Genomic DNA, 24,944 nt, shown 5'->3' with positions numbered 1-24,944 from the left:
AAAATAATAATAAAAAATAAAAACTAACGTATCACAGAATTATTCTACATTTGATCTAGCCAATGACATATAGAATATTGCAATCCATTTTGTGGTTAAACAACTACTATCAGTTTCACGATGTAGAAAACCAAGACGCCGTCTCACATTAAAAATTGTAGTAGGGGTACTGGAGGTAAGCCCGGCACTGAGGGTAAGACCGTCACCCCTAGGATTTTACTAGAAAACGCTAATTAACTGTGTTTTGGAATATGTGAAGTGTTGGTATTTAATATTTTAGACATTTTAAGACACATCGAAGCCACCGTGAAACGTCAAACGTCAAAATAATAGTCAAAACATACGCTACTGCAGCTGATGCGTAAACGGATGTAATTTTTCGTGAGTGGAACTTAAGCTTTTATTCATTTGAAAAGACTAAAGTAATTTTTCGTTGCTCTACAATTTATTGCCTGTATTGTTAGCAATCACAGGAATTCGATCTGAGGTAAATTGAAGCGATAAATTTGTAGGAATACTCTTTTTAAAAAAATGTGTGCTGTCGGGGTAACACCGTCACCCAGTGAGTGGGGTAAGCCCGACATGGTCTGAGGCTAGTTGGATGTTACTGACACATATTTCTCATCTATTACTGATGTCTCTGATGTGATTTATGAATGATTCCAAGAGTTATTAAAGGTGCCAAATGTACTGAATCAAGTCACAAAACTGACGGCTTTCCCGGTGGTATTTGAAATATGCTCCGGTGTGGTCAATGTGATCCTGGCTTCAACGAAACTAGTTATTAATATGATTTAAAGTGCCACATGATAGGCTTGCCGAGTATCAAATTCTTTCCTTGTTTATAAATAATGTTCACCGGAACTTGTTCCGGCAATCTCCCCAGAACCAGCTAACCGACAACAACTAAATTCAACAGTAACATACAAAAATGTAAGATCTCTCATTTGGCGGTTTCCGAATTCAAATTGGTTCAGTTAATTCGAGTAAATTCATGAACAAACTTAGGTGCCGGTGTTACCCCCAAGGGGTGCCGGTTTCACCCGCACTGATTGCTAAACGTCGTTTTTATCTTAGTTTCAAAACTTCACTATTCCTTGTAAAATAACAGTTTGAAAGTACTGAAAACCTTCATATCTTGTAGAAAACAATCTGGGCAATGATTCTATGAAAGAAATATAACAATATTTGCCATCAAATGCTACTAAAGAATCATTTTCCTTAGGGGGCCGGGCTTACCCCCAGTACCCCTAAGATTTTTTTTGATTTTGTTTGTATAAAACACTGATTTTCCAAGTACAAAAATTCTCAGTACAGAAATTCTCGATCTCAGTGTAACATGTACACTACCGCTTCAACAGTTCTCGGTGCAGTTTCTGACACTACCCCTTTCGCGGAATCTCCACTTGTTCAGACAATGCACCCGACCCATTTCAGAGAGTTCATGCAACGTATATGGCATTAACCTACGCAACATCAACGCGTCCCGAAGATGAAGATTGACATTCACTTCCTTCTTCGATACACTCAGCACTCGTTGTTGGTTCAATTAAACAGAAAATTGATGCTAAAATTGTCAGCATTAATTCTATCATTTGTGAGGCACTGGCGATGATGGATGATTGCCAGCGTTTGCTTTGACAGCTAAACGGCACGAAACTGCAGCCATAAACGTATAGAGTTAAGTAGGTTTATATTGTATATTCGAGGAATTGTAGAAGCCAGGCTTGTTGAACATAGCAGCTTTATGGTTCATAAAGAAAGGACAGTTTAAGGTAGCTAAATAAAGCAAAATTTTCAACCTCGGCGCGGTTCAAAACTGCATGGCACCATAGTTGACGCTTAGAGGAACAAAGTCAAGCCAAATGACCTAAAAAACGCAAAAATTTATTCGAGTATTTTTGAATTGGAAACTTTGCACACGTATTAGGTTTAGCGGATTGAGTATTTTTCTTGAATAGAGTAGTTTTCTAGACTAAAGAGTAATTTTCTAAAGGGCGTATGCATTTTGACATAGGTTTTATTCGAAGCATTGTAGCTCAGAAACCGTTGCACAGTGGTACGAGAACTCAAAATCGTGAACTTTTTTTTATTTACTCTCCAAAAACTGATTTTGTTGACATACTATCTTCAGATGAAACTTAGTTCATAAAAAGCCTCAAAGAATGACAAGTTTTAGTACACTTTAGAAAGATAGTGTCTCCAGTGAAGTTGTAGAAAACGTCAAAAAACAAAACTTTGTCGAAGACACTTTTCTCTTTGTTTTGGAGATTTAATGGTTTATTTTAGACTAGTCCTTAAAGTTCGATTTTTCTAATTATCTGAAAAACTATAGCATTTAAAAGGTAATAATATTCTGCATATATTCGTATATCATCTAAATACACAACTTTGTAGAAGACACAAAAAGGATAGCTTCTACACACATCAAGTTGTTACCAAAATACTTGAACAAATATGCATTTTCGAGTTGCATACCAGTTTAACCCTCCCAGCTGGTCTCAAGGTACGATGCTGGCCTAACAAGCCAGTCGTCGTAGGTTCGAGTCTCGGCTCGGGAGAGACTGCTTGTGTCAGTAGGATCGTAGCGCTAGCCCCGCAATTGTCCTGTACACTTAACAGTTGGCTGCGAAGTCTGTGTATAACAAACAAAAGGTCGAGTTCCGAATCGGAATGTAGCACCAAGGCTTTGCTTTGCTTTTACCAGACAATGGAAGGGACAATCATTCCAACTTATTTCAAAGAGTGATGAGCGCTGATAATAGTTCATCCTGTGTACTTTTCCTCTGCAAGTTTTCTTGTTTGTGATCTAGAGTTGTAAATAGGGTGTAAATAACTCGATTTGTGTAGAAGCTTTTTTTTATTTCTTCTACCAAATTGGGTGTTAATCGTGGTTCTCCAGCTTCAAAAAAAAGATTCAGTAAAATATACGGTAGATATAACACAATTTATTTTTTGACATTAAAGAGATTGGAAATGATTTCCGTCCTTTGAATTACATTGGTTGCCGAAAGCAAAAAAATTTCCCTGAAGCTTGAACAAGTTGCTCTAAAGGATTATAGCCTTTTAACCATTTCTGTGAATTTCGATGCCCCTAGTAAATGAAGAAGTGCGTCATACGGCTGGACAGTGGGGGGTGTTACGGAAAATATGGTCCAACAAAAAAAACGGACTTTTTTTTAAATTAAAAAATCAGGTCATATTTCTTTGTCAGGTTCAATTCGTACAAAATAAAGAAAAAATATTGACTCGAGCTTCCTTCTTAGCGAATACGATTTGTCGGAATTTTTGTCCTGACTCCTTCCATCAAATTTTGTACAGCCTTCTTGATCACTTTGTTCGCCGTAGAACGCCAGTTAGCCTTTAACTGCATCTTGTTGACAACTATCTTTCGTTTCTTCTTGAGGTTCCGCTTGACGATAGCCCAGTATTTCTCTATAGAGCGGAACTCTGGTGTGTTGGGAGGGTTCATGTCCTTTGGCACCACCTGGACGTCGTTCATGACATACCACTCCATGGCCTTTTTCCGTATTGGTATAATACCAAATCCAGACGAAACAGAACGGAACAATTACGTTACTTCAGGAATACACTCCTGTACATAAATTTCCTGGTTGACGGAACCTTTCGCGATGAAAATGTTGCTCTTTAAACCACAGGAACAGATAACCTGCCACACGAGATTTTTCTTTTTTTTTTTTTATTTATGTTGAATATTCGACGTTTATGGTGAGAAATAAATTAAAAGCCACAAATTTCTGGACGTTTCAACTTACTTATTTATTGTTTTTCAGTCAACTTCAGCGGATTTTGCTAGACTAAAAACTATACTGGCGTACTGTTTAACTTCTATCGATAGAAGTGAAACAGTACGCCGGTATAGTTTCGAGTCTAGCAAAATCCAAACGTCCGGAAATTTGTGGCTTTTAATTTATTTCTCACCGATAAACGACGGTTATTCAACATAAATAAAATTAAGCGGTGACGATCCCAACGAAACGAGATATTTCTATACAAACTTCGACAGCTCAATTTGTTTGAAAATCTCTGCCACTTTTCCTATTCCAGTTGCCGTAGGATATTCCTATCCAGGACGCTGTTTAAAGTCTGCCTTGACGTAAGTTTCATCATCCTATACCACGCAATCAAACTTCGTTGGCATCTTCATGTACAGCTTTCGCGATTGTTGTCTGGCTGACTTGTTCTGCTTATCGTCACAATTTGGAGTCACCGCTTTTTTAAAATCCGGCTCGTTTTTTAGTTCCATTCACAGTTGTAGTCGTGACTCCCAGCTTGTTTGTGACATTTCGGATGGAAAGATTGGGATTCTGCTTAAAACTTCTGGCCACTCTTTTGGTTGTTCGCAAGGCCTTCGGATGTCGATTTCTCCCCAATCCTGTTTTCCTGGCAGTCGACATACGTTCTCCAAACATTTTATTACCTTGGTGACGGTTGATTTGGCCACATTCAACAATTTTGTCAATTTGGCGTGCGAGTAGTTCGGTTTTTCGCGATGCGCGAGCTAAATTTTGATGCATTGCTTATCTCGTTTCGACGCCATTTTGACAACTGAAGAACAAATATCAAAATCAAACATGAGGCATGATACTAAACACACACATCTTCAAAATGAGGGGTGCTCAGTTTTTTTTGATACACGATAAAAATAATACGGCATATTGAAGTTGACAATTTTTTCGCCATAACAACCTCTAATTGTTTGTCACTTCTACGTTTGCTTAGGAGAAAAGTCATGTAAGTTTCTGAAAAAGTTATCGATAGCAATAGTTTAGAGAAAAACTTTCTTCTACAAAGTTGTTACATATGATAAAGCGCACATTGAAAAATAATCTCAAAATTTGGGTGATTTGGATGACGATGGAATCAAGTATCGAACTTTTTTATCTTTATAGGTAGAAGAAAAAGTAGTTATACAATGTTATACTTCCGTTCATTTTAAACAACTTTGTAAAAAAAAGTTTTTCTTTATTTTTAAAAATAACCAATTTAGATTGAAAAAAAAAACATATTTTTCACTCTAATTTTTTAAAAGGGCAACAACAAGAGAAACAATTTTTAATACTGTCATCGTAAATATATCAATTCTACTCAAAGTTATTGATGTCTTTATCAAAATATATGTCTTTTTCATTTGTTAGCCGTTCTTTTTGGGGCAAACATAAAAAAAACATCCCTTGGTCTCAATTTAAAGGACACGCTTGCCTTTTTATATGGAGAAAGTTTTGAAAACATGTTATTTTTTATATTTGAGTACATTTGATTTGAAAACATGACAAAAATTTTATTTTTTTTTAACTTTTGCATGTGAGAGCTCACAGATTCATTTTTTTATTATAATTTTTCTTGAAACTAGAAATAACTACCTTTATTGTGATTCAAAAATAACAAAAATTGCTCAACTGGTTCAACAGTTACGAATTTTTGAAAATAAAATACATTGAATAAAAAACACATTTTTCAGTCTAATTTTTTTTTTGTTTCAATTTTCACATTACAACTGTTTTTGAACGACTTTTAGGGCATTTTGAGAGAAATAATTTGCAATGTTAACATCGTGAATATCTCAATTCTACCTAAAGTTATTAATGATTTTCATCAACACATTTTTTTGTCGTTCTTTTTGGGGCAAACATAAAAAATATCTCCTGGTCTCAAGTTGAAGGGCACGTCTGACTCTACTATGGAGAAGTTATAAATTTTTAAAAATAAAATACATTGAGTAAAGCCGTTTTTTATGGTCACCCTGTTTCGTAGCTGGTCGCCCTAACGACCCAACGGAAAAATACGGATTTGATTATTTCCGACAAAGATCCATTCCTGCAATTTTGAGTACATTTGAAGCCACTTTAAATTACCAGTTCCAATGTATTTTATTTTCTAAAATTTATGACTTCTCCATATGTAAGGTCAAATGTGTCCTTCAGATTAAGAGCAAGAGCTATTTTTTTTATGATTGCCCAAAAAAAACGACGAACAAATGAAAAAGGCATATGTTTTGATGAAAATCGTTAATAACTTTGGGTAGAATTCAAATATTCACGATGTTAGCATTGCAAATTATTTCTCTTAAAATGCCCAAAAAGCCGTTCAAAGACAGTTTTAATGTGAAAATTGTCGATAAAAAGTTAGAGTGAAAAATGTGTTTTTTCAATTTATATCATTAAAAATTTATAATTTATAATAGTATAAATATTGATAATAGTATATTAATTTCAATCTAAATTGATTATTTTCAAAGATAAAGAAAATCTTTTTTCTGCAAAGTTGCTTAAAATTAACGGAACCATAACAGTGTAGACCAACTCTTCTCCCTACATAGATGAAAAAGTTAGATACCATGGAACGGGGTGAAATTGATCAATTTTTATAACAATTTCCAATTAACTAGCTTCATGTACATTTTTCCCGAAATAGTATTACTTTTAAACTAGAAAAAGTAAAGTACTAGAATGTGCTCCAGTAAACCTCTATGGCTATTGGTGAAATTTCTATCGTCTACTTCAAATTCGATAATTCTATAAGGTATACTATGATGTAAATTGGGGTGAAATTGATCACCATTAAAATCCATACATTCTTTTGGCAATGTGCTTTTTTTCGATATGCTAAAGATAAATGATGATTTTTGTACTGAAAAATATAATTTACAGCTAGTTTGGAAACGAAAATAACGATATTTCAGTTTAAAATTTGTTTATTTTGGTTCACGAGCTTTTTGCTACTAAATTTGCTCTTATTTGATCGTCGTTAGACCGATTTCAATTTGGTTTGTTGCAAAAACTCATAAACTAGCTCTGAAATTAAAATCTTTGTGGTTTCCTGCGAATTCATCAGTATATCTTTTATGATATGGAATGATCATTGTTGAAAATTACATTTTTTGAGCTTTTATCAAACTTTCGTTTCTCCTCCAAATTTAACGAAACTAACCCTCAACTAAGATTACTTTAAGTAAATTCAATACTTTTTTTGTTATTTGGAAACTTGTTTGATCAAATTTGATTGAGTTTTGACTGAGTTAGAAGAATTTTTAGAAAATATGAAAAATTGCATGCAAGGGTTAACTTTGACGGGTATGTGAATCACGCAAATGTTGCGTTTAAGGACACGTTAACATTGTCTAGTGTTGTAAGAGCAATATCTTTTGAATAGTATTTTTTATCACGAATTTTCAGATGATCAATTTCACCTCACTGATCAATTTCACCCCATCTACGGTACTTGATTTCAACGAAAACTTGAGTCGCCCTACTTTTCGATAATTTTTCAACGAGCACTTCGTCATATGTAACAACTTTGTAAAAAAAAGTTTTTCTCTAAAATATTGCTATCGATCTCTAAATTCGAATTTTCCCCCAAATTCGCTTTATGGACTATCGTGGAATAGTTAAAAAGCTACACCCATGGAAATAAATCTCCTTGAATGTGAGCATAACATAACTGCACTTTTTATCAAAAGTTGTTATACATCAAGGTTCTTTAAAAAAATTTAAAAACAGTTCAACTCTAAATTATTCTCGAGTCTACAAAATTTTTACATCCATGAAAAAAAAGTTGAAGGGTTGTATAACAGACACGACCTCAAGATAACGTAGAATTATGACAGCCTGCTACATGTCCTAATCCTGAAGAGAAGACTTGAAGTCATCCAAAAATAATATTGAAGGATGCTGATACAGTTGTTGTGAGCTTCTTCTCACCGTCAAAAGTAGAAACGTGAGGTTGTGTGCAAAGCCACGACCACAAGACTTACGAGACTTACTTCATGAGACTGTTTGATAAATTATTTGCATTGTTGCGTTCTAAAATGATCGTAATTGATAAGTTCCAAGTGAACTTCTTTTTTTCAATAATTCTTTGAATGGTAGACGCAAGATTACGATAGACTATCTTATATGACTATGTCTAAGTCAATAATTGTTATCCAACACTAAAAATAACTCTTTGAAAATCTAGGATACCCTCGAAAGATACAAAATTAAATTTTTCCGCAATTTGGTGGACCGTAGCTTATTTTCCAATCCATTGCTAGAAGAATGAAAGAGATCCACTGAAAATTGATTGAATTACACTGTGCTACAGCGATTCAGAACTTCTGAAGTGACCTAGTGTAGGTTGTGGGTCTTGTTGAGTATAACATTCGCTCAAACTAAAAATTTTCCGAACACCCCCAAAATATGAAGTTTTGGTCAAAATACGGTTTTTTGAACCTCAGCGCATATAATATTTTTTAACTCAGCTTTTTATCAACCGATTTTCAATATTTTAGCAGTTTAAGAAAGAGGACAAATAAAGCTTTCAAAATATATACAGGTTTTTACTAATATCATTAAAACATAAGGAGTTATTTTAGTTTAAATCTAATTTTTTAGATTTTTTCACGAAATTTTTCAATTTAATTTCAAATTTGCCGTCTATTTTCATAAGAAACATACCACAAACATACTTTAATTTTGAAAGTATATTCAATTCCGAATTAACAAAAGTAGTTTTGTGAAAATCGGTTGATATTTGGATAAGTAATATATTTTAAAAAAAAAACCAGAATTTTTGGCTTCTATCGCACAATTACTTCATGGAGCTACAAATGATGAAAAAGTGCAAGAACTTTTGATGTGACTTAGTGTGGGTTGTAGGTTTAGCCAAATGTTACTTGCGCGTTTACTTGAAGTTTTTCAAATACCCCAAAAAAATATTAGTTATGGTTAAAACCCTGTTTTTTACCTTAGCTCACATTTTTATGCTTAATACGGTTATTTTTCAACCGATTTTTTATATTTTGGCTATTTTGGAAAGGCGAAAAATAGAACTTTTTTTCCAAATTTTACCTATATGTGATAAATAGTTTTACAATAAATAAGATACCTATTTTATGTTATTTTCAATTTTTTTCAAATTTATTCGCAATTTTTTACACATTTTTGTAATGAACGAGCTTTAATTGCTGTAGAATTTGAAAAGTACATTTAGTGCCAAACGAAAACAGTAAGTGTTTTGGCTGAGATATGACTTGATTTTTCCCACCATATATGCACTTAGATTTCGTCAAATCATTTCTCAGCTAAATTATAACAGATTTTCATCATCAGCACCTCTTGTTTTCGTTTGGTACCAGAAAGAACTTTCCAAATTTTACAGCAATTGAAGTTCCAGCATTACAAAAATGTGTGAAAAATTGCGAATAAATTTGGAAAAATTTGAAAATAACATAAACCATCTTATTTATTTTAAAACTATTCATCACATATAGGTAAACTGTTCAGACATATTTATATGTTTCAAATGCTCTAATTTTCGCCTTCACAAAACAGCCAAAATATAAAAAATCGGTTGAAAAATAACCGTATTAAACATAAAAATGTGAGCTAAGGTAAAAAACAGGGTTTTGAACATAACTTATAATTTTCGGGGTATTTGAAAAACTTCAAGTAAACGCGCAAGTGAAACTTGACTGTGCGATAGAAGCCAAAAATTCTGGTTTTCTTAAAAAATGTATAACTTAGCCAAATATCAACCGATTTTCACAAAACTATTTTCATTTGATTCGGAATCGAATATACTTTCAAAATTTTAGTATATTTATGGTATGTTTCTCACAAAAATAGACGGCAAATTTAAAATTAAATTGAAAAATTTCGTGAAAAAATCTAAAAAATTAGATTTAAACTCAAATAATTCAACATGTTTTATTGGTATTAGTAAAAACCAGTATATACTTTGAAAGCTTTATTTGTCCTCTTTCTAAAACTGCTAAAATATTGAAAATCGGTTGATAAATGACTGAGTTAAAAAATATTATATGCGCTGAGGTTCAAAAAACCGTATTTTGACCATAACTTCAAATTTTGGGGGTGTTTGGAAAATTTCTAGTATGAGCGAATGTTACACTCAACAAGCCCTACATCCTACACTAGGTCACTTCAGAAGTTCTTGATTTTTTTTTTTTTCATTTGTAGCACAGTGTTATTAGCATTTAAAATTGTACAATTTTCGTGACGTTCTTAATGTTTTCGACATTTCAATTTGCACCCCAATCTCAGAATGTTATCGTAAAACGTAATTGTACGTTAATACTCAGTTTGCTGTGCCAATTTATTTAGTTTTTTATTACGTGTGCGAAATTTCATTCAAATCAAAAACATCTGATATTGGCGTGATTTTGCCCAGAGTGTACATACCTAAATGCATTTCAGATACATATTACAACAAATCCTTTGCAGTGTACCTTTCCTAATAGTTTTGATTCTTAATCGGTATGGGGAAAAGTAAACCAGGTAAAGATAACGTCAAGTGATTCCAGTGAAACGCTTATCTCTGACTGGGCAAAGCAAGATGAACATTTGCCTATAGTGTTGATGGAATAAACTCTACACCATGCTCTCCGTAATCGTATGTTATAGGTACCTACTTGCACTGTGCAGCAATCAGGTCGGTAGCGGAGCTGCCAACTGTTGATGATTCTCACGGTTTTTTTTTTTTTGCACGTCGCACTTTTACCAATCGCAATCAGTCTCGGAACTGCATGCCGCTCGGGTCGGTTTATTTTCCATTTACCGTACTAGTTTGGCCGGATACCTAGTTATCAAATCAAATAAACATTCTAATAAAATGCAATTATTTCGTGTCGCTCGCTTGCCGGTTAACTCTTCCACTTTTCTCCTTTCCTCCAGCACTGCCTTCGTCGCGACGCTGGGTTGTTTAGGCAAAAATATATTAGAAAATTATTCAAATAACCAGCGCACTCAAATTGTTTATTTATGATAACGAACCTGCGAGCACGCTTTTTTTTCTGTGTGCGCTTCTCCGTCGGACCGAACTGGCATGTGTGCGTGCGTATCCGTTTCGGTGCTTGCTTTGGTGCCGTAGTTTTATGTTTTTTTCGGACTTACTCCCATCTACTGAAGTGTCATAGTTGAGTACAATGAAAACAAAAGCATACAAATATAGGTACTCGACTCTCGACTGGTTCGCGCACATTTCGTACTGACCACTTGACAGTTCGCCGCGGTAAGTAAGGTCGCGAACCGGTGTCTTGGGTGTTGGTTTGTCAGTCAGACACTTTGTTACGGGAAGTGCCACCTACACTGGTAATGGAAAATGTGGCTTGTACATGCTTGTCAAAATATTATTTCCCTTTGCAAACTCCGCAGGTTCACTTAGTTTTTAACCTTCTACGTATCACAATGGAGGCAGTGATGTGTATTCGTACCTATGCGAACCACCTTTTTACTTTGAATTTTTCATAAATATTGACTTAGCGACATCGTGTGTGCAATAGAACGTTTCTTTTTTTTTAAACTATACAATTATGCACAACCACTTTTTCCAAAAATTAACTGATTTAAGGTACATTTTGAGATTTGTCCGAAGTTTGTTCGGAGAGGCGCCGGTTAGCGTCTGTACAATTAACAATAAGTGGACTAAATTAGATAAACTCGAATAGCACAATTTTGTGACCAGCTACGGCAGCAAATTTCTACAACTACTCTAAGTCAACTAAGCTAATCTTCTAGGTGCAGTTTAACAAGGCCTGATCTCAATTGCTTGTAGTGTTTCAATCGCCTCAAGTATAACAAGAACGCACCCGTAATGACATCTCTTTCACAAAAACAAAAAACCTCAAAAGCCCCAATTAGCCCTTCCGCTCTCCCGGTGCCACCTGCGTACGCGCTACCCAAAACTAGAACCTATACCACTCGCAAGCGCTGGCTGGCGCTGTTTAGTGCCTCTCCCCCGTCTCTCACGCACTATTTCAGACGGAATACGTATGTATTTCTGTCCAAAATAGCTCCTCTAAAAGCTTCCGCTAATTTTCCAATCAAGTCCACTTTTCAACGGAGCACACCGAGCTGCTACAACAGGCCTAGAACGATTTCTGGCCCGCGATGCTGTGGACGACTTGCTGGCTAGGCAGGCACAACGCTGAATCTCGGCCACTAAGAAGAAGCGCCCAAAAACAAAACACACAAACTTGAGCGGAAAACGTTGGCCAAAAGAAACGAAAAGAATTGAACCATTTGTATGAACTTTATTCCAATCAGCAACGCAACGGCAAAGGAGCAATAAAACTGTTGAGCGAAGAAACGAAAATTCTGACTAGTTTCTAGACTCCGTCCCGGTGATGGCCGAATCATTAACTGCATTATTTCACAACCGCCGAAACATTACTGCCGGGTTGTTGTTACTGATAGTGTTTCGCGCGTCGCTTGATGATGCTGGTAATGATGATGATTACGATGTTGCTTGGCGAGGTGATGCTTGGTGGGCTATCTCTTTCGTTCGCACGCGACCGGGACAGAGAATAGGCGAACCCATTTGTATCCTCAACTTCGCGTGTACCGTCATTAGACCCATTATCCCCCCCTTTATAAACGGATGGTTTTAGCAGTTTCGGTGTCTGCCCTGAACGGTTCTGATGCTGTCGAGTGGATTCTATTTGTAGAACAAATTGTTTTACTATTTTCCGGGGAAGGCGCTCTGGATAATGCGGAATCTTGCCTGCTTGTTGTGGTATTTTCATTCTGTTAGTTTATTCATTTATTATGTATCGAAATTCCCTTTAATAGGTAATATATTCTGATGCGTTGTTGTTTCGAACTGTTCCGAACTGAACGTTACTTTTTTCGCCGGATACGCGTTCTCACAACTTCAACAGCATGCGGTGTCTTTGCAGACTACGGTCCTCCAAAAAGCATGTCTCCTTGTTTCCTTTAATGGGTTTATAAACGAACAGCATTGAGAACTAGGAAATACGCATATTCTCTAACTAAACTAATCTAAAAATCCATGGATTTTTCTCTTAGTTCACTTTAGATTTCTTATGAAGTAGAATCCTCAAAAACTTACTTTCAATGCTGCAAATTTGATATCATAGTCGGGCAGCTGCACTCGAAAACTCATTTATTTCAATCACCGACCTTAGAAAACAAAATCCACGCATTACTACATGGCTACAACGGTACTCGTTCAGCAGCCAACCAAACTGCCCATAATTCAAAAATTGACTAATATGCCATTTTCACCAAAATCGAGAAAACAGTTTCTCGTGATGGTAAACACCCTAAACAAGGTTCCTACGGAAGCCGATTGTCAAAAAATGCATTTGGGAAGGCAGCAAATGTGAAACAATTTTGGCTAATATCCAAAATAATTGAGAAGTTGGCTAATATTCAATATCCAATATGAACCTGTGGCATGTTCACGAACCAGTGTATTATTACTGTTCTTTGTTTCATCAAACTTTCGAAAGTGTGTTGTAACCTGGCGGTTACTGGCGACAGGGAAGCGATCGTAAGGCCCTTGCATCAAATTTAACTTTTTTACGAACAATATATTTGATGCAACAAGAATTTATTTGCGGTGCTGCGAAATCCAATGATCAAAACGCGTGACTGTTTCCTTCTGTCATAAATCTTTACATTCTTAAAAATACTATTTAGCTCTTTGATTAGAAGTAATATTAAAGAGAAGATTCAGATATCATTTTAAATTTGATGAGGAAAAATAGCAAAGTGGATTGTGAGATTATCATGAATAATAATATTTTCGTTGTATTGTTATAATATTGCACGAAACGATTGTCTCGTCGTCCTTTCCGTCCTCACTTGTGCTTCCGTGTTTTTCTACTAAATTTGAAACCATTTTCATCACCAACGAGCACGATATAATTCACATCGTATGGATATTAGCCAAATTGCACACCGGTTCGTCGACTGGCCTTTCGCTTATAATTGAAAAAAACGGCTGCTGCGTTGAAAATACGTGGCGGATGGAATTTTTCTACAGATTTCTCTGTTTCAACTCAACGGCAAGGGTCCAGCATATATGAAGGGTGACATACTCAATAAAAAAGTTGTCATGAGCAGTCAAAATATGTTGTACCAATAAAAAACTTTCAAAGGCGTTTTTCTCGATTTGATGCCTGTGGCATATTAGCCAATTTTTGAATTATGGGCAGCAAAGTTTTTTTATCATTTGCGAACCATTTTTTAATTTTAATCACTAAACAAAATCACTCACTACACTCAGAATACTTCAATCTTCATATGTCCACCTCAAATCCCAAAAAACAAGCTTTATATACCAGAAATATATGAGATGAATTTTTACAAATCCTAAATTTCAACTGTATGTATTTTCATCTGTTTTCGCTGTGTTGAAGATAATCAAAAGTTGCCAAATCAATTTCTGATAACACGAAATAATCATACTGAAAATGTTGAATTATTCCGACATAATTGACATAATTCGACAGCACTGCGGTGGTTACCTGGGTTACCAGTTTTGTGCGTAAACAACTACAGCGGATACCTAGGTAACCCACTATGACGGTTTGCGGATACGTTTATTCACCGAAGTGATTAACAGTGTGATGAATATGGGGGCGCCGTGAAATGAATAATTGAGCAGTGACTTAACTTTTGAAATGAGTATGGGAGCGTTGTGAGAAAAGGTTCTAAAAGGTTACAAAATTCAGGATTAATCTAACTAAGTTTATAAAATTTCCAATACTGGGCGATTCCATAAGAGCAAGTTGTTCACTGATTTCGTGGAAATTTGGTGTTTCATCCGTGCATTCTTCGTGATTATCTGCTTAAAGAGATGAATAATGGAATAAATGCCCTATATGCTGACGATTTAAAAATATTTCTTACTGTACGGTGTCTACAATACTACCAGCAATGACAGAATCTGATCAACCAGTTATGCTCTGATATAAGTTTATGCTTTATTATAAGCTGCACTCGATGTAAAGCTTCAATCCTATTCAATTATGAAATCGAAAGAGCCGCTGTAGGAAGAGTTTGATGTGGTCAAAGATCTGGAAGTTGTACTGGACTCAAGGCTTACCTTCCAGAACCACTCATGTAGCATTTTATCGAAAGCTAACCGCAACTTAGGATTCATTATGCACATGGCCAAGGACTTTCGTGACCCGTACTGCTTACGAGTCCTCTACTTCCCGTTAGCAAGCCCCATTCTTGACATGGCCTCTGTTGCTTGAAGCCCGCATTTACAGATTTGGAAATCCGGAATAGAAACGCTATTATATAGGTTTATTAGATACGCCCTAAGATACCCTCGACTCTTACTTGCTCTAACACAGTTAACCTACCATGCTGTACATCGACTTTTAAAAAGGAAGAAACGCTTCAAGAGCTCTGTTCCATGTGTGAAATCAACGCTCCTGAGCTCCTTAAATGACGTAGCATTAATTATGAAGGGATGCTGGGAATCATCGTGTTGTTACAAACTGTGCAAGGGGATTAAAATTGACGTAGATTTTTTTTTTTTTTAAGACCAAATTTATTTTGCAGAAAAATGTACACTTAAAATACACTCATGCATCGCATTACTGCGAGAGCTGTCGAAATCTGTTTATCTATGGCCAATTATGGTGATCGGCAATAAAATCAGCGATAGACATTCGAACTTTTTCAGCGTGTGAGTCAACTTCGTCTCTCAGTCGGCTCTAACATTCATCGTACGATATGCCAGTCCGAGTGAACCAATTCGGAGATTCGCTGAAATAATTCATTCTCTCTCAGAGATGGGATTTCCAATAGCTCTACAAACCAATGATTCACTCTTCGCTGATAGAATCCAAGTGTCAAAACAAAAGGGAAGAATCGCGAGACGATAATTATCGGAAAAGAGAAGCGATTGCGATCGCTTTAACAATTATCCCCCTTTCTCTCCGAGTCGCAAGTGTTGACAGTAAATTAGGTTTTTCATCGTTTATCAAAATGTTGCCTGCTGTTGTCATTGTCAACTCAATGTTCTTTTGTTCGTCGGTTTATTTGCATCGAAGGTTTGTTCGCTGATGTATGTTGGCCGATATCAAAGTTTTTCTTAAACAAGCAAAAAACCTGCACAAATTTTGGAAAAAAGCCGCAAATATAAATAGTTTCGAAAAAAGCTTGCAAGCTATGCACATAGTAACAACAAATATTTGCCATTTGAAAAAAAAACAAAATCGGCAACGGCTCTGAAAATCTGCATTTGAAAATCTGGTATCCCTGGTTTGTGCTGCCTTTTAGTTGGTCTAACGCTTGCAGTTTTTTCGCTCTCTGAGTTTTTGGTTTGCGATACAATTTTACGATTATCGGGACACTCTCACTCACAAGGTGATTTAAACCAAAAATTTTCGTTCCACGGCTCGATCGGATCGGGAGACGATAATGAATTACCTATTTAACCCGATGAGAGAATCGAGAAAACGTATGAACAAGCGACGATAAACTCGCATACAGTTAACAGGCTATAAAGTTCACGGAGTATTCTTTCGGCAGTTCATGATCACAACAAGTTCTCTTCTCGAGAGACGATACAAAACATCGCGTATTATGCGTGATCAGAATCCAATAGGACTCTCTCATGATAATTCTCTGATACGATTTTAACCATCCTTGTCTATGGCTTTCTGCAATCTTCTGAAAGCTCTTCTAGCACATGAACAATCGCTTGCATTTTTAAACACACAGTCCGGTTTCGAAAACAAAAATCGTTGTTTCGAAGAGCCTTTTACTAGTGAAAATTTCAAGATACCCGTTTGTTTTCAAAGCTAGTAGAGCGATTTAATATTAGCGATTTATTTTTTGTGAACTCGTGAAATGTCGGGTCCAGGCCTCTCAGACCTCGAGTCTTTCTTCGACCTGTGTTACATCGTACCATGGACAACATAAACCAGTTCAAGCGATGTGCTGTATTTTTAATAGTGTATATCATTTGTTTGATTTTTCTTTATCACTAGAGTAATTTAAGAAAAAAGTCCTTAGAAGTGATGTCTTAGATTAGTTGTATGCAACGTGTATTTGGTCTATTATTTTTTTATTGTTCTTAACTTATGTTTTGTATGTCAACTGTATTGTAAACTCTGTAGCACTGTACCTAAGATGGGTTTATAAATTGGCTTATCCCATTAATTATTTCTTCAAGACTTTGTCAATTGAAGTTGAATAAAATAAAATCGAATCGAATAAAATTAAATAAATAATAAAAAGGTTTTTAAACTGGCCTTTAAAACTTTAAACGGACAGAGTATGATCACTGGTCAAATCAAGTGCACTCCAAAAGCTCAAACCGGAAAAAAAATGAAAGAGTATAGCTATTCAACCATTCCGGTGAATTTTGGTGTCCCTTGCCATTACCTTTTTTCAAAAATTAAAATGAAATGTTTCCTCGTAAACATAACGTTAAAGCAACGAACCCGGCGAGCAATTTTTTTACTACACTCTTACGTAAGTTGACGCGTTTTGGTAATGACTAGAGGCACTAAAATTCATAGGAATGGTTGAATAGTTATAATCTTTCATTTTTTCCGGTTTGAGCTTTTGTAATGCAGTTTTTTTTTCACTTTTTCGACCATCGATTCGCATTGATTCTCTAGGATTCCTCATATTGGATTCGTAAGCGTCCTTGAAAAGAATTCCTGAAAAAAGAATCCTCAGGAATGCCCTGTATATGGCTCTAGGATTCTTGAATAAGAGTGGGAATCCTCCGGATCGTGCTTGCGATTCCTATCACGATTACGTCACCGTGTTAATCGGTATGGGGATTCTTACTCAGGATTCTCTCCGTGTTAGTAAGGGCAGTGTAATTCTTCGTTCTCGTTCCTAAGGGGCCATCCACATTCCACGAGGACAATTTGGGGAGAGAGGTGAGGGTACGTAAATGTCCACGCTTATCCACGTAAGAGGAGAAGAGAGTCATTATAATGTCCACGTGGACACAATTTTTTCCTAAAAAATAGAAATCTGCCAAACAAAAAGGCTTAATATTTATATACTATTAGGCTGAATTCGAATCATTTTCTTTTCGGAGTTTTCCTCTTGTTAAAATTACTTTATTAATTTGAACCAAGTTAGGATCATGTTATTAATTTTTGTTATTTTCTGGATTCCAGAAAAGTTTTCAAGCGTTTCTAGTTAATTCGGAACATCTAGTTTGCTTCATCCGTTTTCTCAGAGATTTTTTATATATTTCAAAACGAATTTTCATTTTCTTGGTGTCTTTTGTACCTTCGCTTTTTTAAAGCTTTGACCATACTTTATTGTAACTTTTTCAGTCTGATTACGTGTTTTAAACTGTGATTTTTATTGTTGGCTCTTCCAGCCTTTAAAAACGTTTGGAAAGCATTTTGAGTTGAATTCGAAATTAATTTTTTTATTCTTTCAAGTCTCTTGAAGTCAAATGTTTTGAGCTAAAGTTACAAGAGTTCTTATGCATTTCAAATTAAATTTGGTAAAATTAGTATCTTTTTTCAGTTATTAGATACAAAAATGGGATCAATTTTTTGACGTAGGGCTACGTCTTTGTTTTTGTACTAGAGTACACTTTGTAAAATTAAAAATGAAATTGGCAAATGTTGCGTCAGAATTCAAACGATTATAGCAAGCGAACGATTTAATGCATTTTAGTCATCTATATGTCGGTGGATGGATAAAATGGGTGACAATTGTTTGATATAATGTTGAATATAGTTGCGTTACTGCTCAATGGTGAAAATAGATGAAAAGTTCTAAGGTCGAGCTTTCCCATACATGTTCCTCGCAATTGCCTTGCTCCCTGAGCACGGATAACAATAACATGGACGGAATAAATTCAACTGCCTACCAATTTTGACTCAACTAAGTGTTTTGTTCGTTTCTCATTCTCAAGTCTGCGTTGCCCCGCCTACATTGCAAAAATCTACGCTCAACTCGAAACAACAGACTGCGTCTAAAAAATTCAACTTAATTCTTGTTCGTCACACGGTAGCGAGTGGAGCCTGCAGTATAGCTGTGGGAGGTACGCGACATCAGGAAGCGAGAGCTGATTACGAATCAACTATCCACACAGCTACCGGAAGGCAGTCAAAGAAAACATTTAATGCTACCGGTTGTGCGATCATCAGCGTTATATAGAACGCATTTTTAGTTGATAATAATGGAATCGGTTCTTTTCAGAACTATGAATGGTTGAAGATAGTTATAAGAATTTTTGCAACTACTACAACTAGTGTAAAAGTTTCATGTATTTCTTAATAATCATTTTTACAATAATGACCGGGGCACCAAAGGAAAACGCCAGTGTTGCCTATGAACAGTTTGTCGCAGTAAGATATAACCCTTATTTTAACGCTAATAACGATAACGCTAAATAGTTATTCTATAACCAGGGTAATTTTCGCATCAGGAAATGCACAAATTTTCTTTTGGTGCTCATGACAATCACTCAGTAGTTTTGGAGGTGTTTTGCTTCGTTTCTCATTCTCGGGTCTGCGTCGCTCCGTCTTCATTGCAAAAATTCAACTTCATTCTTGTTCTAACACGATAGCAAGTGGAGCCCTTATAACTGTTGGAGATACACGGTATATAGCAGGCGTAGTGAAGTATGTTAAACAAGAGCTGAAATCAAAATATTTATATTTGTCCTACGTTATCATTTCATACAACCCCTAGGGTTGTATACCTTGTAGTATTTAAGCTGCTTTTCTAGTTTCAGAGGCGTCTCTCTATTCCTTCGAACGTTTTTTTTTTTTTCAATTTGAAATAAGTTTTGTCGTGGTCTTTTTACGTTTTTCAGGTATTTTGGCTAAACTTTGACCATGTAATTTTATGGTAGTTTTGTCACGCAGAAGTTGGAGATATGTGTGAGATTATTTTATTTTCATGCTTTTCAAGCCGCGCTAGGAACCCTAGTTTCTCTTTTGATTTGTTTTTTTTTTCAGCTTTAGCCTCCAGTTATGTCAGATTGCATTTTTGATTATTTTACTCTTGGGTTTTCTAGCTTTCAGGAGCGCTTCAGTTAAATTTAGTAATTTTTTATGTCTATTATTTTATGTACTGCCTTGAAACGCATATAAGTCCCATCGGAATTTCCGTCAGTTTTGAGTAATGAGCATCTGCTATTAGAATCGTCAAAGCTTTTCAAAGCAAATGTGAAAAATAATATAGTTTGTTCTGTAAAAAATTGCAAAAAAATATCAGGTCAGTTTGTCCCATCTTAAAAAAAATCGACCGCATGCCAGTCCCATAATGATACTATAAAAAATATCGTTTTTAATCGAAGTTTGAATGCCTTTTTTTTCACAAAATTTTATTCTTTTTTGTTAATATCAAGTAAAACTACACGAAAAACAAATTAAAAGTCGACAATTTTCAACAGAGCTATCGACATACGCGTAACAAGCACGTATCAGATCTATCGAGGACATTTTGCACAAGATTAAACAATATTTACATTGATTAACTTCCAGGTAGGGTTTGCAATATTCCCGAGAATAGATTTCCCGGAAAAAGGGAATGAAAAATCCCGGGAATCCCCGGGAACCGGGAAAGGAAAAAATCCTTAGCAAAAATGAGATTTCAAATAAAGTTTATTAATAAAAAGTTTCAAACAATCGTTTACAATTTAATTATCAATTGAAGAACAAAATTTATTCAAGTTCACTCCAGAAATTCTTGAACAATCGTCTATCAATCGTCTCAGTTCCGCTGACAATTTTTTTAGGCCCAAATAATGTAGTTCTCTTCTGTAAAACTTTGCTTAGATCGCTGAATCACCGCTGGTGTCTGATTTCTAAAATGCTTCTAAATTACCAATTTTACCAAACTGAAGAGTCCAATACTTTTAGTTTGTTAAAGATAAAGCTTAGTGTTTGGCAGCCAGATTTTAGAGCATTCGAATGCCTTCGTAATTAATGTGAAATCGCGGCCACGACCCATGTTACACTGACTGAGTTTTATTAATTTATTTATTTTTGGTCGCATTGATTTACGGGTTTCATTTTTTTTATCAATTTACAGGTATCAAAATTTTTTGTCAATAAGGCTGATACAAATTTCGAATTCTTTTTATGTCCAAGGTTATCAAAGTTAGCAAAGGGGGTGGCAAAAAATAAATAACACCGAGACGAAAAAAAAAAATATCTTTGATAAAAGTTTGTGTGCAAGTTATGACGTTTGTAACTTGCACTCAAATAAATGTTGAAAAATGACACTCTTGCTGTCACTGGACTTGTTTGTTGCTAAATAAAGCATTTATGCTGTCGGTAAACCAATGAAATGAACAAAACGGTTTGAGCTTTTTTTTTCTTCCCCTTCCAATATTCAAGATTTTTGAAGGGGGGGGGGGGGTGACATAAAATGAAAATAAAATTTGTAACGGCCTAAACAAAGAAAAAATCAAGCAACTATCCGCTTAGTAGTAAACTCATTAGCAAAAAAGACACGAGACGAAGAAAATATTTCTTAATTTATCGTTTACTGAATAAGACAGCATATATTTTAGACAAATAAATTAAGCAAATAATTTGATATTACACGGCAAGCAAATATTGATCGTCGTTCTAAGCAAATATTTGCTTCGTATAATGCACACTATGAAGTTGCTCTACACTTCTACGACGTAAGTTTCGTGTTTTGATACGATATTTAGTTTTATTCCAATATTGTATGGAAAATTTTCTGAGGAGCTCGGGAATCCCGGGATTCCGGGAATCAATATTCCTATTCCCGGAATCCGGGAATCCCGGGAAAAGCCAATTCCCGGGCCAATTTATTCCATTTTAATTGTTATGAATAGACTTTTTATGAAACAATGGTATCAAAAACATTAAAATCCACCAATCTGAGAGTCAAACATATCAATATTGGAAGCGGATCGTATTTCGTCGAAATAAATATTTCAGTTCTTCTATCGCTGTTTTCTCCGTTCGACGATTTCGCAGATGGGACTGATATGCGTTTCACGACAGTAATAGGTGTTGTGAAATTTTTTACAACGAGTGCTGAGTCGAGAAAATTTCCAGCTCGAAAAGATCTTCGACCTGATCGGGAATCGAGCCTAATGTCACAACGGTGTGGGAGAGCTAGCCAACCACATCGCCAACCACAGAGCCACGGAGACTACTACTATATCAGAAATATTTTTTTGTTTCGGCCATTTCTGTATTTTAGAGCAGTTTTAGAAACTTTGAACTTAATTCTGGCTCTTGTCTATTTGGTCTCCAATTTTGTTATACTAGAAGTAATTCTAGCGTTGATTTTGAAGTCTATTGTGATGTTTTATTGGCGTTGAGTGTTTGCAACCCTTTAAAGAGTATTTTATGTTTATATTTCTTTCGGTTTCTCCTGGACTATACATACGTTTGCAAGTATTTGGATTAGTAGTGAAAATATTCAACCTATCCGTACGATACACCATTTCCTCTCATTCAACCGCATTACTTAATCTGTAAGCAAAAACCGTTCCACCTGAGCCATCTCTACTTACTACCGATTAGGATCTGCTTTGATGTAAACTTTTTCTATTTTCACCGCTTCAGCCAATTCAATTACTTAGCCGTTTAGCCGCTCCGTTCAGCTTCCAACGAATTTTCGGCCCCCGCTTTGAGTGAGTGTCAGGTTGGCGCACGTTCGGTACAAGTTTTACACTCCCCTCGAATCTACTGATAATGATGATACTCACCGTAAATAACTACGGCAACAAGCACAGCAGCAGTCTAGCATTTTCATAAACTATCTTCCCGGGGTCGTTCGAAACTTTCTCTTCTTAGCAGAGCGCGCGACGCGCCACTAAACGGGCAAAAGACGCGCGCGGCCCCGGCTGCTAGCCGGCCTTTTCAACAGGTAAGAACCTATTTCATTTGAATGACTTTCAACTGCAGTTTCCGAGCCAACAGACCAAAGTTTGTAATCTCATTTTGTTGAACCCTTCCTTCAACACCACCACTCCAGCTTGGCTTGGAATAAAAGAGAGCGGAAATTGATTGGATATTTTAATTTATTTTCAATTCCTTAAATTTATTGCGCTGCAGGATTCTCCATGCAGAACCGCCCTGTGCAACAGTCGTTCCTGAAACGGTTGAAAAGGCCAGGCAATTTTAATTTAAGATTTACTTCTCTCAATTAGAGCGACGACAATGTACTCCTGCTGTACAATGACGAAGAGGTAGCGCCCAACTGTGATAATGTTGTATAATTCGATAGCATTCTGACAGCCGGTGCTGCGGTCCTGGCGGATTCTACCATCACCGTCTACTGTTTGCTTAGGATTGATGCCGAAGGCGAGAGTTAAACATCCTTTCAACATCAAGGCAGTAACCGTCCTTTGCATTATTTGACCAGATAAACATTATGATTTCTACCTTCGATGCTAATGGAATTGAGAGTCATAAACCTACATCGTCGTCCTCGACGGTAAGGTTGCAGGTATCAATTTGCTCCGGCATCATCGTTAAGCGTGCTAAGAACTTTCGCTACTCAGTATTATTCGAGTTAGAAAATTAAAATTCCCTGGAACAACATTCTCAATCGCCATTATACACCTGTGACCATCGTGCTGCAGGTGAGACCCCCACTGAAAATGATTTTCTCACCGTACCGGCAGTAACAGCAGCTGTTCCCTGTTCGGACGCTTCATTTGTGCTGAATTTCGGACATCGGCTAAAGGTGAACTGTTGCGGTATCAGTTGGCCAGCAGTTCCCGCCGTGTCCGAAGGTCATCCGTCGGGTACAGACGAGAAGTAAATCTGATCGTGCATCATTCACTATGACCCCCTTCCGACAGCGTACTTCGCACGACCGTGACCCGCGACCTTCGTGTATGATTTTTTTTTTGTTTTCAATTTATTACCAACTTACTGCCTCTTCAAAGTTGGGGAGCGCCCCAGTTTTGGGCTTGCATGAAATATTCCCTCGTGGAAGACAAGCAACGAAATAACCAAAATATTGTTCGTGCCAGACCAGGCCAGGCGTTTCAGTCTTCGTTTATCTTCATTTTTGCCGAATTGGTTTAGCCCTCTCTTTCTCACCTACTGCAAACCGGGAATGGTAGAGAAGATAACATAACTCATCTCAAGCCCCAACGGTTGCTGCTGCGATGATGATGATGATGGCGGTGATGATAATGATGATACTGCGGTCCGAACATAAATATGTACTTCATTGAACGAGCGAGACTCAAATATTCGCCACCTGTCTGTCCTTCCTGTGTGTGCAATGCAAGGTTCAGGGCTTCATTTTCGTTTGGATTGGTCCGGACCGAAGAAGACCGATCAAGTTTGCACGATTTTCCCATTTCGAGCCGATCTTTATTACGATAGTGTTGATTGGATCCTGGTGCCGATGACTGAATTCGCCACTTCAATTTGAAAAAGCGGTGACCGCTATCGACGGTCCCGCAAAGCCACTTTCAATCATGAAACCGTATTTTCCATTACTACATAATTAACATCAACATCAGTATGTAATAGTTATTCCACTCGACAGCTCTAGTGCTGCAAAACTCTAGCGAAATGATGTACGACTAGTCTGTAAGATTAAATAGAAACATTAAATGCAATCAGCTAAAGAAGCCCGAGAAAACAAACCTAATTACTCTAGCAAGCAGCTAAGAAGGAGTCCTTCGCCGTCGTTGCTTTCTACCAGCATAGATTCTTGGCTACGGGCAGCGGAATAGCAACAGGAACAAAAAAATACTCCAAACAAAAAGCCCAGTTGTAAATTTGCTGCTATTTGCTTTCAAGTACGCCATCAGACGGTAATTAAATTGTCGCTGGAACATTTTACTCGGCCCGAAAAGGATGCGTCTGGTCTGGTGTTGCTCACGTAAAACGAAGCAGATTCTTCCGTTAGCTCGCTGGTAAAAGACTGCCGGGAGTGTGTCTAGCAACTAGGCGAGCCTTTCCACTCGCTCGAAATTGTTCTTCCAAGATTACCCACACAAAAAGCTCCAGCTGGATCTCTTCTTGAGCTTTCTGCTGGAAAAATGCAACTGTCCGGATTGGGTTCCATGCCAGAGTGCAGTTTACAGTTGGATTACAATTGAATTGCTTTAGTTGGAGTAAAATAATTAGAAAAAAAAAACAGTTCATTTTAATTTGAAAACTACACTACGGTGTTTTCTTATGTGGCTTTCATACTGTGTTGGAAGCGTAG

General features: G+C 36.4%; 1 protein-coding gene across 1 annotated transcript in view; it reads left to right on the top strand.

Annotated features, from left to right (window-relative positions):
• The window catches only part of LOC129724966 (fringe glycosyltransferase), a 252,940-nt gene that overhangs the window by 1,816 nt on the left and 226,180 nt on the right, over positions 1-24,944 (top strand). The window lies entirely within an intron of this gene.

Source organism: Wyeomyia smithii, chromosome 2, assembly GCF_029784165.1.
Source record: "Wyeomyia smithii strain HCP4-BCI-WySm-NY-G18 chromosome 2, ASM2978416v1, whole genome shotgun sequence".
Classification (NCBI taxonomy): Eukaryota; Metazoa; Arthropoda; class Insecta; order Diptera; family Culicidae; genus Wyeomyia; species Wyeomyia smithii.
This window is presented reverse-complemented; position numbering and strand designations above follow the sequence as displayed.